The sequence below is a fragment of the Dromiciops gliroides genome, chromosome 3 (assembly GCF_019393635.1).
Source record: "Dromiciops gliroides isolate mDroGli1 chromosome 3, mDroGli1.pri, whole genome shotgun sequence".
Classification (NCBI taxonomy): Eukaryota; Metazoa; Chordata; class Mammalia; order Microbiotheria; family Microbiotheriidae; genus Dromiciops; species Dromiciops gliroides.
In genome coordinates, this window is record NC_057863.1 from 186,255,685 (window position 1) to 186,273,908 (window position 18,224).

An 18,224-nucleotide genomic window follows, 5' to 3' on the forward strand; every position below is an offset into this window, starting at 1 on the left:
GCACCCAGCTCTGACCCCAGAGGAAATGGGTGATTCTCTCTTTAAACCATTAAAATCTAGTGCATGTTTTGTAGGATAAAAATCTGAGTCTACCAGTACCAGACACTGGGGAAGGGAGCCTGAGCCTGAGGACTGATGCTGATTCATGCCAGTGGGTGAAGGGAAGATTCCTGTGGGATTGGAGCCTAGTTGATATTCAAACTCCTCATCTAGTGGGAGTTTGGAGATGGAAGGGGCCGGGGGTGGGGGGGGTGCTGTGGACCTTGGTCTATATCTGACAGGATGATTTGAGGGTTTTTGAGCTTCCCAATATCTTCCTTTGGCTGGGTGGGGGGAGGCTATTGTATTATATTATTGTCTTAATTAAGTCAAGATAGATGATTATCTATTTTTTTAAAGCTCTCCATGAATTTTCCTATGTAGCCCTGATAAAATGATGTAATTGCTTTCACCTACTCTTGAGAGTAAGAGATTATTTCTTTCTTATCTCTGGATTCATTTTTTTTGTCTTAATCTCTACTTCACTGTCTTCAATTCTACCATTTTTCCTTCCTCTCCTGTATCCTGCCTTCTTTTCTCTCTTCCTTCTCCTTCCAAGGTGCCCTGTTTTCCATTTTCTACCCAAATTCCATGGACTTCTCCTTGCCTCAAAAGCTCATCCCAAGAATCCAAGTGAAAGCAATAAGTGTCATCTTAATCCTCTCATTTTGGAATATCCTCATACCAGGAGAGACTTTTCTATCCAGGAGATCACAGGAGTTCATGAGAAAACAGAATGCAACTTGCAGATTTGTTTGCGTGGGTTAAACTAACAAGAAAAGGTGAGTAGGAAAGACTAAAAGAGAAGGGTTTTATTTTCTTGACCTTAGCTCCAGAAGTCAGGGGATTGTAGTGTCTTAAGAAATGAAAGTCAGAGAGAATATTTCTTCTAACAAAGAACAAATTGAACCAATTCAAGGGAGTAAGAGAAAGCACTTGTTTTGGATCCAATGGGCACAGAAAGAATCCAGATCAATTCCTTTCAAAATTTATTTAGGTAATACATTGATGCTTTTGTTAATTTTTGTTTTTGGTGGCAGGCATTTTACAGCAAGGGTTTTAAAGGCATGGATAACAGTTGGACTGCCTGAGTAGGGTGCAGATATCCATAAAGTATTTACAGACTAATAATAATGGAAGGGCAATGACAAAAAAAATCACGCAGGATGAGATGGCTTGTGATCTATTCTGGTCAAGAGAAGTACCCACACTAATCAGATCATAGAATCTGAGGTCGGGAAGAGGCCAAAGGGATCACCTAGCATGTGTTCAGCATTGTAAAATTAATGCAAATAAAAACATCTAGTATAATCCTTCAGTCCTTTCGACTGATTCCTATGATTCTAGTCCAATACCCTCATTCTACAAGTGAATTTCGTGATAAAGAAGTAACTTGACCAAGGTCACACAGTAAGAACAGAACTTGAATTTAAACCAAGGACCACAGAATATATTTCTATATTTTTTTAAGGTATAAGAATTGACCAAAGTATATTTTTATATGGAAAGATATTTGACATCTTACTTTATGCATTGTTTATTACTGGCATTTTAATTACATTTCATTCATCATTACTTATTCTTTTTTCCCTACTAGTTTGGAAGTTCACAGAAGGCAGATAATTAATATCTCTTTTAAATACCTCTTATATAGTGTTGGGTACATGTTAAATGTTCAGCAAAAACTTGATTGATTTATTATAGTTTAGTGTTAGTATGGCGCAGCTAGGTGGTACAGTGGATAGAGTACCAGGCTTTGAGTCAGGAAGACTCTTCCTGAGTTCAAATCTGGCCTCAGAAATTTACTTGCTGTGGGATCTTAGGAAAGTCACTTAACTTTGCCTCAGTTTCCTCTTCTGTAAAATAAGCCAGAGAAAGAAATGGAAAACCACTCTAGTATCTCTGTCAAGAAAACCCCAAGTGGTGTCACAAAGAGTTGGACGACTAAAAAACAACTCAACAACAACAGCAAACAACATTAATATATACTGTAAAATATAAAATATAACTTCAATATACTATCCTTTATTGCTGTAGTCAGTTAAAAGGATTATTCAATATAATTTTTTAATATTCTTTTTACATTTAGGGGATGAATTAGTTCTCAATATGTACATAATTTATGCATATACTTTTGCCTGACATAAATATATAGTATACATACACATATACATCATGCTGCCCCACAATGTGAATGCATGTAATTCACACACATTTATACATGTCTATACATGTGTGTCCACACATGTGAGAGGCCAACACAGTCTAATGTATAGAAAATCATTCTGAAAGTAAAAAAGATCAGGATTAGTTGTGACCTCTACATGTACTGACAGTGAATAAAGTAGAATTCTGGGCTGGAATAAGGAAACCTTCATTCAAATTCTACCTCTTACACTAGTTGTGTCACCTTGGACAAGTCACATAACCTCTGTAGGACTTTTTTTTTCTCAGCTGGAGACTCAACACCTTCTACATATCCCACTGGTTCTAAATCTGAGGAGTTCAGAGAACTCCTATGAAATGAGAGAGAAAGACAAAGGAAAAGGGAGAGAGAAGGAGGAGGAGGAGAAGGAAGAGGTTATTTGGTGATTTTGATAAAGGTCCAATCCTATAAAAATTATTATAACTAAAAAATAAATCAAGGCTCTTAATTAAGGCTAAATGATCTGTCCAATGTCATATAACTGAACCAGTCTCAGAGAAAGCTTTGAAACTCAAGAAGAGAATTTCAAGCCACACCAAATCCCTGAAAATTCTCTAGGCATCCTACTAAAATTCCTCAGTATGCATTTACCTGCATCTGTTATATAAGTAGCAAAGAGGGATTATTTTCTCTATCACACACCATGAATGTTTACCAATAATTCAAACCAACCTTGCAAGAGCTATTTGTTGGTTTGATTGTACTGAAGATTTTTGTCACTGACAAAACGAGAAGGAAAAGTTCTAGTATTTTCTTGCAGATGCTTGCTTATTTCTAGAAATGCAATTAAAATCCTATAATCCCAGTTCTGAATTTTCCCCAACTTGTTAGTAGGCATATTATTGAGACATGATATAACTATAGTTGCCAGAACAAATTATATAATAAATAATAGCTATTCCTGACATTAACTGTTAATCACCTGTTATTTTTGCATGTTTTTGATACCAGCTTGTCTTTCTAGGGTACTTCTCAATTACAAAATCAATCATTCATCAAGTAATTATTAATTGACTGCTATGTTCCACTCAAGGATATGAATACAAAATGAAGTAGTAACTTGTCTTCAAGCAGCTTAGATTCTAATAGAATAATATATTTTACATACTTTTTTTTTTCATTTAAGTCTCACAATGGCCATGAGGAACAGAAATTTAGAATCATTTTCCTGGTTAAATTACCTAGCTAAAATACAGTGATCCAAGACAATCCCAAAGGACTAATGATGAAGCATACCATCCACCTCCAAAGAAAGAATTGATATTGATTGAACATAGACTGAAGCATGCTGTTTTTCACTTTCATTCTTTTCTTTCATTTGAGTCTTATACAAAATGACTAATATGGTAATGTTTTACATAATTGCACATGCGTACCACCTCAGGGAGGGAGAGGGGAGGAAGGGAGGGAGGAATAGAATTTGGAACCCCAAATTTTAAATAAATTTTTTAAGGGCAGCTAGGTGGTGCAGTGGATAAAGAACTGGCCCTGGATTCAGGAGAACCTGAGTTCAAATTCTACCTCAGACATTTGACACTTACTAGCTGTGTGACCCTGGGCAAGTCACTTAACCCCATTGCCCCGCAAAAACAAAACAAAACAACAACAACAAAAAGGAATTTAAAAAATTACCTAGTTAATAATAAGTTGCAGAGCCAGATCGCAAACTACAACTAAGGTGAAGTTAGAGAAAATGGAAAAGTTGTCAGTAAGTATTCCTGGAAAGATTTTTACCCTCCTTCCCTCCACAAAGTCTCAGGTCTGGACAAGACCAAACATACAAATAAGCCAAAAATATACCAGACTCCAAGTACAGCATAGTTTCCACTATCCACCATATTTCTATAGCTTCTATATAAAACCTGAGGATAACATGTTCATTTCTCTATTCAAACCAATGTGAAATTCTGAAACACAGCCAAATAATTTATACATAACCTTCATTGAGGCAACAAGGGTACATGACATATTTCACTAGTTCATCATTATGATTCAGGATAGTGAAAAATATTCTTTCCCCTAATTAAAATAAGTCCACTGGGGAAAAAGGGGGTTCCATAGCTGTGTGATTTCCATGGATTGGAGAATTACATCAGTGATTTTGGACAGGGCAGAGTAGCTTTTTGGGGATTCTGGAGTAAATGAAGGTTACAAAGGGGCATGTGGGACTATGTAGGATGTACTACTTTGCAACCTTGAAAAGAGAGAAGTCCAGGAAAAGCACTGTGATGGCATTGCAAGAGAATTGAAGAGGGGAAAAGAGAAGCCTTGAGAGCACATGGGTGATTTCAGTACAAAACATAGGTATTGGTCAATTACATACCAGGTCCATTGGGCAGGACCTTCTTGAAGGACATATGCCTGTATATTCTTCTTCTGAGTCTGGCAGCATCACCCATATCCTCTGAGGCTAGGTGGCATCACTCAGGCTGGCAGCTTCTCTGGTGTTGATAGCACAGCAGGCTGTCTGAGGTGGCAGCCCTGCTGGGACACATCTGTCCCTCTCAATATTCACACTGCTAATGTCTCACTCTTGTGACAAATGCAAATTGGGTCGCTTCGTCCAAACATGTCAGCCTCATTAGCAGGTGCACAGTGATTGGCACGTGGCACTGAGCAGCTCTGTTTCCTGTGTTCCCACCTCCAACCACTTCTGGGACTTGAATCATTTGGGACTGTGAGTGGGCAGATCTAAGTTGTAGGGTGAATGGAATGTGTTCCAAAATGGAGTAGGGAAGGAATATCATTTCTAAACAAAGCATGAAGCTGTGTGTGTGTATGTATGCGTGTGGTGGGGGTATTGATTGTTATTAGTAACTCTTTGCGATGTAACAGCTTCACCCTTACCTTGAGTTACAAATTGAACAAAATCATATGAAATGACAGGACTGATCTCTGATTAAGTGTTAAGCTCCATTGTTCCTCTGGTCAGTTGGAGAGGAAGCATTGCTACTGTTGGCATAGTAGAGGGAACACATTGTGGTTTTCAAGCGTTCAAATGCACATGTGAGTATAATATATTTATACATAATAAGCTATATTTTTATATCTAACATATCTATCCATCCATCAGTTGTTTGTCTCTATCTAGCTGTCTGTCTGTCTATCCGATATAGCCATGATCGGCATCACCAACTGAAAGCTTCACTCTTCCCTTCTGTCAATTCAATTGAGTCTTGCAAATTTAAAATTTCTTTTTGAACCTAGGAAATTTAAATGCAATCATTTTAAAATTCTTAAAAGGTTGATAGTAACATTTTCTTAACAAAAGCCAGGAAATTCAGTTAGCTCTTGCCCCCATCTGTTTGCCTTCTAGGTCACATGTAGTTCTGAATTGCCTAGCCTTATTATGTCACTAACCCTACTTTACTTTATTTTGGTGTCAGTATCATATATGTGAGTATAATATCCCTATATTTATTATCATAGCATAGTGTCATGTAGCAATATAGAATGAACACTGTTTAATGATGATGCTGATATCTAACTGGTGTGTGATCCTATTTTGATGGGTGTCTACTGCATAATATATGAATATTTGAGCCATTGATTGTGGTTTAATATATGTTAACCTGTCAGTTAGGTAGCACTTTTAATATGAATATTTCAAGGCTTATTGAATGAATGACATTTTTATTCCCATTTTATGGAAAAAAAAAGTTTTGGCATTGCAGAAGGCCGAGCTCCTCTTGTCCTTTCCAGATCTAACATTTTGATTTTATGATTCTATTCTGGTCAAGGTCCATGAGAGAAATGAGCTTATTTTAGCACCCAGATAGAGATGATTTGATTTTGGGAGAGAAAAACTTGGTGTGCTATAAAAAAGAAAGAAAATGGTTTTATAATTAGATCTGGGTTTAAGTCTCAACTCCACCACTTAACCTACAACCTCATGACCCTCATGTTCCTCATCTCTGAAATGTATTTAAATGACAAAGCTCACACATACACACGTAATGAAGAAAACAATACTTCAGCAGATCTGATGCTTCTTCCACCAATACAAAGTAGAATCCCTCTAAGCCTTAGTTAAACTATTCATGAATTATTGGGTCCCAAATAAAGACCTTTCCAATTTTATGTCTTTCCAGTGTTTGCATTCTGCTAGACTGACTTTAAGAACTAAGGATTGCTTCCATGTCACAATGAGACATCTATACAGGATGTCACTGAAGATATAAATACGTGTTACAGAGGGAGAAGGAGAGGAAGGAGAGAGAGAGAGAAAGAGAGAGAGAGAGAGAGAGGAAGAAGAAGAAGAAGAAGAAGAAGGAGGAGGAGGAGGAGGAGGAGGAGGAGGAGGAGGAGGAGGAAGGAAGGAAGGAAGGAAGGAAGGAAGGAAGGAAGGAAGGAAGGAAGGAAGGAAAGGAAAGGGAGGGACAGAAAAGCAAATGCTGTTGGGAAGGAGAGGCAAAAGGTGTAATACAACACAGTGGATATGTTATATTCAAAAGCTGACCCTAGAGTCAGGAAGACCTTGGTTTAAGTCCCATCTCTGATACATACCAATTATGTGACTCTGGACAAGAAACTTAATCTCTTAGTATTCCAGGAAAATGCCAAAGATTATATGTTGCAAAGAAAGTGCCAACACATATTTGCAGGGGAAGTTCTTTACTTTGAATTCCCTTCACCAATGAAATCACTTCTTATCCATATCAAACATGCCATTTCATTGGAGCAAACACACACACATGTGCGCACACATGGATAAAATACATGCATGTGTGCAGCTACATGTACCTATATACACATATATTCATATGTGTCCACATATTTGGAAATACAAATTACATTTTTATTGCCTCTTATACCTGTGGGATATCTGTCAAAGAGTCAAATTATTATCATTTTCCATAATTTTTTTTGGCTGGGCAATGTGGGTTAAGTGACTTGCCCAGGGTCACATAGCTAGTAAGTGGCAAGTATCTGAGGCCAGATTTGAACTCAGGTTCTCCTGAAAATTCAGGGTCATTGCTTTATCAACTGAGCCACCTAGCTTCCCCCTTATTTCCCATCTTTTTAAAGGAATCACACACACTATAACTCAATGGTATTCTACTGCACCTCTTCTGTTGTGCACTGCTTTTGATGGATACAACTTAATGGGAAAGGAGGTCTGTCTCAGGAAACAGAAAGAAAGATGGAGAACATGTGCCTGACCTGCAGGAGTTAGGGCCCAAGCACCTCATCAATGGTGTTGACTCGACAGAAAGGCCATCTCAGTTACTACATCTTTGGGTCATCTATTCCCATTAACAGTGCATTCACCTTCACCTTGAAAACAAAAGTGACCAATGCTTTATCTTTCCCTTTTTAAAAGCAGTTACTTTCTTAGAGTGACAGCTAATGTGACTGTCAATCTTCCACAAGCTCTCCTTGATTGATTGAATGTGTTGCAGGCTTCATCGGAAGTTCACATTCTCCCTTCTCTTTAGATTTACATAGGCTATCTCTGTGATGCCATGTTCCTGTGTTCCTTTTTTTTTTTTTTTTAAATTTAAGACACCATTTTCTACAGAAACCCTAGTTGTTGTTATTTTTTTAAAGGCATTCCAGCCTCAGGACTTTAAAGTGCCAAGTGCCATCATCTGCATCTCCTTACTCCTTTAGCTACTCCAAGTGCTCAGTCAAAACACAAACATGGAAGTGTAATCCCGCTGAGAACATTACAGATGTGGCAGACAGGTTTCTGGGATCCAGACGGAATGTCTACCTCCTGCAGATATCTCTTCCCCCCTCAAGAACCACACATCCACAGCAGGGAAACATTTAGCAGGTGAATGAATGAACGTCTATGATGTTGGCATCAACAGTAATAGTATAGTATTCGGAATATGATATCCCTCAGAGGTTGTGGCTTGTGCTTCTGCGTAAATACTCCCTCTGGTTTAGTTAACAGAATTTATATTAATTTCTTGGGGGTGCAGAGGAGAAAGAGGAAAGGAAGTGGGAAGATTAGAGCTGAATACCGACCTTGTTCTATATTATTTATAAAACAGTGTTGTATAGAAATTACACGTGCACACACATATATGTAAAACTCACATATACATAGGTTTGGAAATACACTTTTGATTCATTGATGAATGAATCAAAGTCTTCTGAGTGCCAACAGAGAGCCTGGCATCACCTTGAGCACCTTAAGAAATATAGTTCTATCTCAGAGCCAATACTTTGGGTCCAACATATTTTACTTAATAAAAAAGATCTATTTTTCTGCAATCTCATTATTTTTAAATCCTTGGTTGAGTAACTTAATTTGCATGGCCATTGTAAAACATTTACTGAATCATCACAGAAAGCTCAGACTTTGGTTAGACTCTGGATACATCAATTTAATTGTACTATTTAGAACAGTAACTCTTCTTTCAAACTCTGAATAAGCTGCAGGTGAATTTTCAATAATAATTAATGAGGCATTCTTCATCTGGAATTTCACTAGGCCTAAAGATCTAGTGGAAGAATTTTTCATAAGGGCAACAAATGGGAGAGTGAGATTGAAGGACTAGATTAGAAAAAGGTAGTGTTAACAAATCACATCAATACACACACACATATACACATATACACATACATACATATCACATATGTAGTATATATATTAAACACAACACTATATGTGTTTTTGTATTATATATCTATTTCTGCATTTTTTACAGGAAGAGCATTCAATTGTTAGAAGGTGTGGATTTGGTATCATTCTTTGATAATGGTAGGTTGACCTAAACCATTTATTCATTGAGCAAATATTTCTTAAATGCCTACTATGTGCAAAGCATTTAGAACCATCTAAACTCTCTCACCCACTCCCCCACTGTGAATGATGGCCCACATTTGTGAGAATACTGGTAGGGTTAGGAGTGCAGACAGTTTGTGGTTGTGGAGCAGTTCTCTGTGCAAAGTTAATTGAACCATTTGGGGATTGAATCTTCAACCTCGGGCTCATTAGCACCATGTTCTAACCAATGGAAGGTTTTATTTTTCCATTTATAATGTTAGGTTTACATGCACAACATTGGAAAGAAACCAAGAAGGAGAAGTAGACTGGTCCCTTGTTTAAATTAATTAATTACTGTAATTCTGCACCTATAACATGCCCATAGCTCTAGGAAAATAAAACAAGATTTTTAAAATAGCATTCAGGATGTATGGCCCTCTTGGCTGTACTGGAACTGCAGTGTAAGTAAGGAGCCCTCGGTCTACTGAGTGGTTAGAAAAGATATTGAGAAATCCCTCCATACAGTCTCTTCTACAGCTGGCATATCATGTTAATCTAACACATCTTCGGGGCAGCTAGATGGTGCAGTGAATGGAGCACCGGCCCTGGAGTCAGGAGTACCTGAGTTCAAATCTGGCCTCAGACACTTAACACTTACTAGCTGTGTGACCCTGGGCAAGTCACTTAACCCCAATTGCCTCACTTAAAAAAAAAATCTAACACATCTTCAATGTTATATTTGGAAAATTAAAAATATTAGGCTAGGGACTAGGAACATTATTTTGAAAAGAAAACGATAATTTTGCATCATCATAAGGAGGGAGTTGTTATCAAGACCATCACCATTGGGGTAAGAGGAGGAGAAGGGGGCCATTGCTCTCCCAGTCTGACACAACATCAATGTTGTCAGACTGCTGAAAATCTAAAATTTACAGAAAAATTCAGTTTAGAGAACGAGTTATCCTGACTTTTTCTTCAGAAGCACCCTTCATGGTTCATGATTCTGACACCCACCCTGGGAACACTAGCAACTGGTGGAGCTAGATTCTCTGGACCCAGACTGCTAAAGATTTGCCACTGAAATCTGGCCAGTACTGCCTTCTGTGTTTCCAAACTTCTGAATTTTAGTCCTTCCAACTTGCACATAATGAGAAGTTTATCTTACACTTCACAAGAGGCAGTGTAGTTCTGTGGGAAAAGCAATGGAATTCCATTAGGAAGATTTGGATTTCAATTCTGTCTTGTACACTTACTAAATGTGTAATCCTGGGCAAGTAACTTAAACTTCTTTCTAAGCCTCAGTCTCCTCATCTTTAAAATGAGCATAATAATAGTCCAATTCAGAGGGTGGTTGTGAGCAGCAAATGAGATTATTTACATAGAACACCTTGTAAACTGTAAAGTGCTATAAATAGAAGCCACTGCTGCTGTTGCTGCTACAACTATGACTGACTACGATGATGACTACACCTACTACTACTACATAGCACTCAGCAGACAATCATTAAGTACCTATAGCATGCCAATAGTGTGTTAAACTGAGCAAGTGGTTTATGCTTACAGGAAGGATTATTCCATCTTCATTTTTTCACCTTTCTGAAAAATCTAATTCTTCTGCTTTATTGTGCTTTGTGAAAGAGATATTTTTAAAAGGAGCCTGCTTAAAGGTATTATAATAACTAACACAACTTGAGTAAATTACTTAAAATTAAACAATGCTTGAATATATATTTATGTATTACATAAACATGCATACAACACACACACACACACACAACGTATGTTGTGGGGGCAGCTAGGTGGCACAGTGGATAGCACACTGGCCCTGGATTCCAGAGGACCTGAGTTCAAATCTGGCTTCAAACACTTAACACTTACTAGCTGTGTGACCCTGGGCAAGTCACTTAACCCTCATTGTCCTGCAAAAACCCCAAAAAACAAAAACATATATTGTTCAGTGTGTATATGTGTATGTATATTTTGCTTCTTGTAAGTTTCCCATAGAAGGACATTTTAATTATATAGTACCCAAACTATTACTATAACCCCATAAGCTTTCCAATGTAGTATATAATTCATCTGGAAAATTTAGATTTTTCTCAGGGGTTTTCTTTGTTTTGAGTCTTATTTGAAACATTTACAAGATGATAATGAGATCATCATAATGCATACCACTATACAAAGTATTTTCACGTACATTATTTGACTCCTGTAATTATGCTAATTACTCACCTTCTGCTATATAGATATTGCCCCTACTTTTGAGAAAACCTGGCAGGCAAAAGAAAAAAAATTAGGGGAGGTTGATAATTCAAATTCCAAAAGGATTATCCCAAACTCAAATGTGTCACCACCTTTAAATTAGTGTATTTAAAATGATGTAATTTATTGAAATCAGTTTATTCATAGTTTTCATTAGTACTTGTAGATATAGAACAGCTATTTGGCACAGAGGATTGGACCTGGAATCAGGAAGACCTGAGCTCAAATTTGGCTTCAGACATTAGCTGAGTCACCCTGGGCAAGTCATTTTTAACTTCTTTTTGCCTCAGTTTCCTCATTTGTTAAATGTTGATAATAATAGCACCTAGTCCCCCAGATTGTTGTAAGGATTAAATTAGATAAAAATTGTAAAGCACTTAGCACAGTGCCTGGCATATAATAAATGCTAAATAAATGTGATTCAGTGGATAGAGTGCTAGGCCTGGAGTCAGGAAGGCCCATCTCCCTGTGTTCAAATCAGGCTTCAGATACTTACTAGCTGTATGACCCTGGGCAAGTCATTGAACCTTGTTTGCCTCAGTAAAAGGATATGGAGAAAGAAATGGCAAACCATTCCAGTATCTTTAATAAGAAAACCCCAAATGGGTTCACAAAGTCAGATATGACTGAACAGCAACAATATAAATGCTAGTTGTTGTTATAACAGTGCCCCAGATTGAATCTGATTTTTTTTTTTAGTGAGGCAATTGGGGTTAAGTGACTTGCCCAGGGTCATATAGCTAGTAAGTTTCAAGTGTCTGAGGCAGGATTTGAACTCAGGTCCTCCTGAATCCAGGGACAGTGCTCTATCCACTGTGCCACCTAGCTGCCCCTTTGAATCTGCTATTAATTTCAGAACAATTTTCCTCATATAGAACCTGGGTCTGTGGGGACTCAGTCTCCAGTGAAGCCAGATATGATGGGATTAAGTTCCATCTTTAAATATTGTACCATGATTTTGGCTCTGCTACTTACTAGCTATATGCCTTGGAAATGCCACTGCCCCAAATTAGTCCTGAATGGAGAAGTTGGAATAGACTATATATAGGTTCTTCTAGTTCTACATCCTAAGAATTTATGATCCAGGGTTGGAGTAGAAAACATCTGCATGGGCTGTCGGTCCCATGGTGAGACCAAGAAAGGTAAAATACATTCTTAAACATGGAAGCCATTCCATCTTCATTCATTCCCTTTCTTTTATGCAGGCTCTTCATTAACTTTAACTTTGGAAATTATTTCTGAAATTAGGTTTTTCTCTTGGAAATAATGATTCCTGCTTAAACTTTAGCTAGACTGGCCAAGGTGGGGAAAGAGATGGGATGCTGGGGATCTAGACATGTCCTTGGGGATCTCATGACTACCAAGAGAGTGGGTATTAAAATTGAGGTTAGAGGTAATACTCTGGCTCAGGGCAAATAAGTGAGATTAGCAATGGGTAAGGGGGAGAAGTAAGTTCCTAGGATTACTTAACATTTGTTGAATTGAAATTTTAAAAAGATACCTGTGGGGACAGCTAGGGGGCTCAGTGGATAGAGCACCGGCCCTGGATTCAGGAGGACCTGAGTTCAAATACAGCTTCAGATACTTTATACTTACTAGCTGTGTGACCCTAGGCAAGTCACTTAACACCACTTGCATCGCACACAAAAAAAGATACCTGTGTAAAATAGTGAAAAGAGGATTAGATTAGAATCATAAGACCTGACTTTGTATCCTACTTCTCATTCCCTGTAGGACTTTAGGCAAATTACTTCTTTACTCTGAGCCTCAACTTTTGAGGTAAAAAGGAGTTGGGTTAAAAGATTTCTAAAACCTAGGAACATTGATTATTTTTTAAAGATCCTTCTAGCAACAGATTAGCTATATATGATGCATGATAGTATGAGGACCTGGACTAAAGTGATAGTAGTGGGGTTAGAAAAAAAGGGATAGAGGCAGAGGTGTCCTGGTAAATGTTTAACAGTGGGTTCTCTGAAAACAACACAACACACTTTTACATTTACAAGCTGGCTCTAGCACACCCCAAATTGTTACAGATATGAGAGATAAGACTGAAGAATTTTCAGGATTAGTTGGGGTAGGATTTATTTGAAAATTCAGGAGTCAGTGTGGCATTATAGAAAGAATATTAATTTGGAGAATCTGGAAATCTGGATTCAAGTGCTGGCTTTGCTACTAATTGGCTATATGACCTTGGATGAATTATTTCCCCTTTCTGGGACTCCCTTAACTTGTTTGTAAAAAGAGGGAATTTGATAGAGACAATTTCTAAAGTCTTTTTTTAGCTCTGAGAATCTAAACAGATCTTTAGCAACTCTTTCATGTTCTCTTTCTAACCCTATTCTTTTTCTCTTTCTCCACTCAATATTTTGCCTTACTCTAGCTTTCCCATATACAATCTATTCATTTTATTAGCTTTCTCTTTTAATCCCTTTCCTCCTTCCTGCTTACAAAGAAAATAATGCAAAAAGTCCTCTCTTTCACTCCTCTCTCATTGCTTCATTCTTATAGGTCTAATGTTAGTGAAAAATGTATGTATATTTCTAGAATCTATAAAAGTCAGAGCAAGTGATGGGGAAATCTTTTTAAGTGTGTGTGTGTGTGTGTGTGTGTGTGTGTGTGTGGACAGAGAGAGGGAGAAAGAGAGAGAGATCTGTAGAATTTCAATTCATAAAAAAAGGAGACATTTTTCAAATTTTAATGAAGAAATACATTTTCTCTTTTCAAAGTTCAAACCTAAACAAGGAATAGTCATAGTAATGTTTACCAGATCTCTACATTTATTAAAAGCCAGAGTAGACAGAGATAATAGCATAAATCAATATTTATGATTCACCAGACTTCTACATAAATATTAAAATGAGGCAGCCATCATCAGACTATTTGTTGTTTATATTTGCTTTCAAATTTTAATGAATAAGTATGCCATTTATCTGTTAAAGTTCAAAACCTGAAAAATATCTCCTCATTAGTCCATTAATGAATCTGGTCATAGGGCTGTCATTGGAAAAAGAAGCCTGATGAACAAAGCAGTGAAAGCCATTACAAACCTTCCCTGAACTCATACAATAGGCTCTTCAACAAAGAACCAAAAAAATAGGTGTAAGTTGGGGTAATTTGAGTTTTCCACCTGTGTCATTATTCCTGATTGTGACTAGCCTTAGCTAATTGTCTAAGAATACTATGAGAATAACTGTCTTTTTTTCCTTGTTGGTTCTTATTGGCTGTTCTATATATCTTTTCTGGTACGGTGGAAGGAGGGTTGAGTTTGATGCCAGAGGCTTAGTTCCTTAGTACGAGTGTGGACTTCAGGGAAATTGCTTTGCTTTTCTGGGACTCAGTTTCCTCATCTGTGAAATGTGAGGCTTGAATTATATTGCTTCCAACATCCTTTCTAACTTATAGTCGAGGATCCTGTGACACCTGTTTCCAGGTGGCTACAACTTCCCCAGCATCTAGTATAAACCTGCAAAGAACAGTATAAACGAAAAGAAACTCATTGGGTTTTTAGTTTACTACTCCAAGGGAACTTAAAGAAATGAGATTAGCAAAAACTAGATGAAATACATTTTGAACTGCAAGTGGGAGAATAAGAAAAATGAAAACTGACCCTATCTGATTATTGGCTCATCCCTGTGAGCTTCTACATGGAGATTCACGAAAGGAACGGAGACAGTGGTGGCTTCTATATCAACCTTAAAAGACTTATTTTTTTTAAGTACAGTTCTAAGGTAGGCTTTCCCCTTTTATGCCGATTCCTTCACAGCTCTTCTGAAACCCAGCATTTGCCAACTGCTTTTACCACCTACACCAACTTAACCATATCTGAGGCCAGCAGCTGCAATCCAAATTTCCCCACCATCTGAGAGGCAGTAAACTTTCTGCAGAGCAGCACCATATGGTCTCAGAACAGCGCCACTGTGGGCTTGTGATATGTAACCTTTTCGGCTTGTGCCAGTCACATGGACTGTCCTCGAAATATTCTGAGCATATGTGCAGGCATCTATCGATGCATTTGACCTGCTCTGGCCTGGGATGTAGCAAGAGCTTGGCACTCCCAGGATGGCTTGCACTGTCCAAGGATGAGAGGGGTGTAAGTCTATGTGGGGCAAGTTCAGATTCATAGCCTGGCTGGCTGGAAGCTTATCCAAATAGAACTCAGAGCACATTCTCAATTTGTGATTTTAAAATGCAGTTGGTTCTTTTAGACGATCAAATGAAATAAGTGCTCATGGCTACTGTCATACAAAACTGACAGTGCACTATGGAAAGGGAAGGAAGGAAAACCAATTAGCATAGAAGTCATTGTGGCAATTATGACTCAATGCCATGGTTGCCACTTAGAGCCAAAACTACCAGGAGAATTAACCCCTGAACAAACTAACTAGCAGAAACTTCTAAAAAAATGATTATTATCATCATCAAGGACGTGTCACACTTCTGAATCTATCTGTGCCTCTGAAAGAGATATGGCATCTTTAAATTACCGGGCGAGGTAGATAAAGAGTTGGAGGCCTGCCAAGGTAAAAGTTGTAAAACTGGATTGATTTTTGCTACAGCTTGCTAAGGGCTCCCTCGAGCTAGGATGCAATGTTCAAATATAATAATTGATAGCCTGAAAAAATATTTCTGATAAGTGTGCAAGGGTAGCGCAGAACCCTGTCTGAGATGAAGTGAGTCTTTGTGTTCCAGATAACCTGACTACTAAAGTGACCCAGATCAGCTGTTCCCTTGCCTGATTACAGCTACCAGGTTTCTCTCCTTTCCTCCCTTCCCCCCTCCATCACTTGCTACCTCCTCCTTCTTCTCCTCTTCCTCCTCACCACAGCAGCTTCCTCCTGCTGTAGAGAAAATGGTCCTGGCCTTCAAAAAGGGGACATTTGTTAATACTGTTGTGGAAAAGTAATTACCCAACAATCAGACCTGTACACGTGGGGAGAAATCACATTCATTAATACCACCTTGGTAATCCCAAGGGACAGAGGGGTTAGTGTTAATCTGACCCCTTTTCAGCCTTCCCCTTGGTGACTGACCACCCCAAGCTGTGAGTGTGTGTATCTAAATTGCTCAGGATTCAATTGAACACATTAAATTTTAAAAAGGATTTAACTGAAATTTTTCAATAGCTTCTGAGAGGGGGATAATTTATTAGCTCCGAGTAAATTAAAATCTCAAGCAGGGGTAAAGACTTTGGAGATTGCTTTAATACATTTTATATGCTTTCAAAAGAAATGTTCTCTTAAATGGTCCAAAAATCAGCTAATTTTGTCCTATTTAGTAAATTACCTCCTAAGGCCACAATGTTGAAAAACTCAGAATTGCTTAAAATAAAGAGGAGGGGAAAAATCACACACCTTCCATAGGAAACAACAAAATCCCAAATTGCTATGTCTTTTATATATCACAGTTTGTTTTTTTTTTTTCAACTCAAAAGTCAGTGAAACACTTGTGTTACCTTCTGCCAGGCCACACAGGGACCCATTTTCCATATGATGATTGCAGGCAGTGGGAGGGGTGTAAGGTTAATTGGGGGGCATTTGAAGGCTAAATCCCCATGCACTGGGCTGATAATTTATACCTTTATTTCAGGCCAAATTCACCTGTAGAGCTAGAAGGCTGTAGAGGTTAGATGAACCTTTGCCCTGTACAGCCCAGAGGCTGTCCCCATCATGACAGGAGATTTCCTGCTTTGAATTATCTGTGTAATAAAAGATTCTTTCCCTGCTTTTACCTGACATCCTGTGTCCAAGGAAGGAAGGAAGACTTTTTTTCTGATGATAAATGCTTCATCTGGGTCTATACTAATACTTGCCAGACTAATCTCTCAGCATTGTAGTAAAAACTCTAAAAGACTATATAAATGTAGGCACATATAATTTATACATACACAAAATGTGCATATGTGTAAACAATGAATATATATGCAACCTATATACATGCATAACAAATCTATTAACATCTGTTTCTCATCCTATATGCACTATATCTCTAAATCTCTCTTTATACATACTATATGCATACATGCATATACAGTTTTGATTTTGGTCCTACACACTCTCATTTGGCTGGTAACACAGACCAAATTCTTGAGATATTTACCAGATCTTTATTTCTAGTTGTCTCTCTTCTGACCATGATTTTAAAGGGATGATACAGTCTAAGGTTTCTCTTCATGAACATGCTTCCATTATAAAATTCTCTATGAAAACATGTTAGATTCTGTCTGGGGTAATTTAGATAGGGTCCTGCTTGGGGGCAAAAGGGTAATTTAAACAATCTCGAGAGGTTCAAATCTTGCTCTATAATTAAATAAAATTCATTTGCTCAAAGAAAAGACAGCAGAGAGGTAGAAGTAGACAGAACGAGAGTAGAGTAGAGATTAAACATTGGAAAAGAAAATAGAATAAAAGCAAAACATGCAGTCAGAGAGTGGTGCCCCAGCCAGGATCTTTTCTGGTAAAAGAAGATATTGATGAAGGTGACAGAGCCATGCTATCTTCAGAATTCTGCACTGATCAGAGACATAATATATTCAACCAAATGAAATAAGTAAAGTGAAGTGACATTCACGCTTCCAATGCCCCAGAGGACAATTGGACATTTGCACTCTTAGTGGGGAGAAAAGGGAACAGCAATGATCTGACATCCTTGGAAACTCTGCCTAATGGTCTGGCATCAAAGAAAATTTCCGGGTCTATATTGTGAGGGATATACATCCCACTTTCAAAGCCAAGAATTGACTTAAGAAGGAAGACCTTCCTATATTATTGTGGAGATAGTTTGGGGATTGGTGAAAATACTTCAGCTTTCCTTGTTCTATACCATATATATGCAATTGAAATATATTTTTATAATAGAATTCCTTTACATTATGACATTTTCACTGCCAGTGTTTTAGAAGCTAGGGAATCAGATGATTCCCATTCAGAAAGTCATTAATGATTTCTTTCAGTACTGATAAAACTTGGGACCCAGTTTATCCTTTTAGCTTCTGGG

General features: G+C 37.8%; 1 long non-coding RNA gene across 3 annotated transcripts in view; it reads right to left on the reverse strand.

Moving 5' to 3' along the window:
- The window catches only part of LOC122745286, a 183,668-nt gene that overhangs the window by 50,811 nt on the left and 114,633 nt on the right, over positions 1-18,224 (reverse strand). Inside the window, exon 4 of one of the 3 annotated variants that reach the window (XR_006355450.1) lies at positions 11,199-11,237. The exons of the other annotated variants lie outside the window; for them this stretch is intronic. This is a non-coding gene — a long non-coding RNA (uncharacterized LOC122745286). The remainder of the gene's footprint in view (positions 1-11,198; positions 11,238-18,224) is intronic. 3 annotated transcript variants of the gene reach the window in all.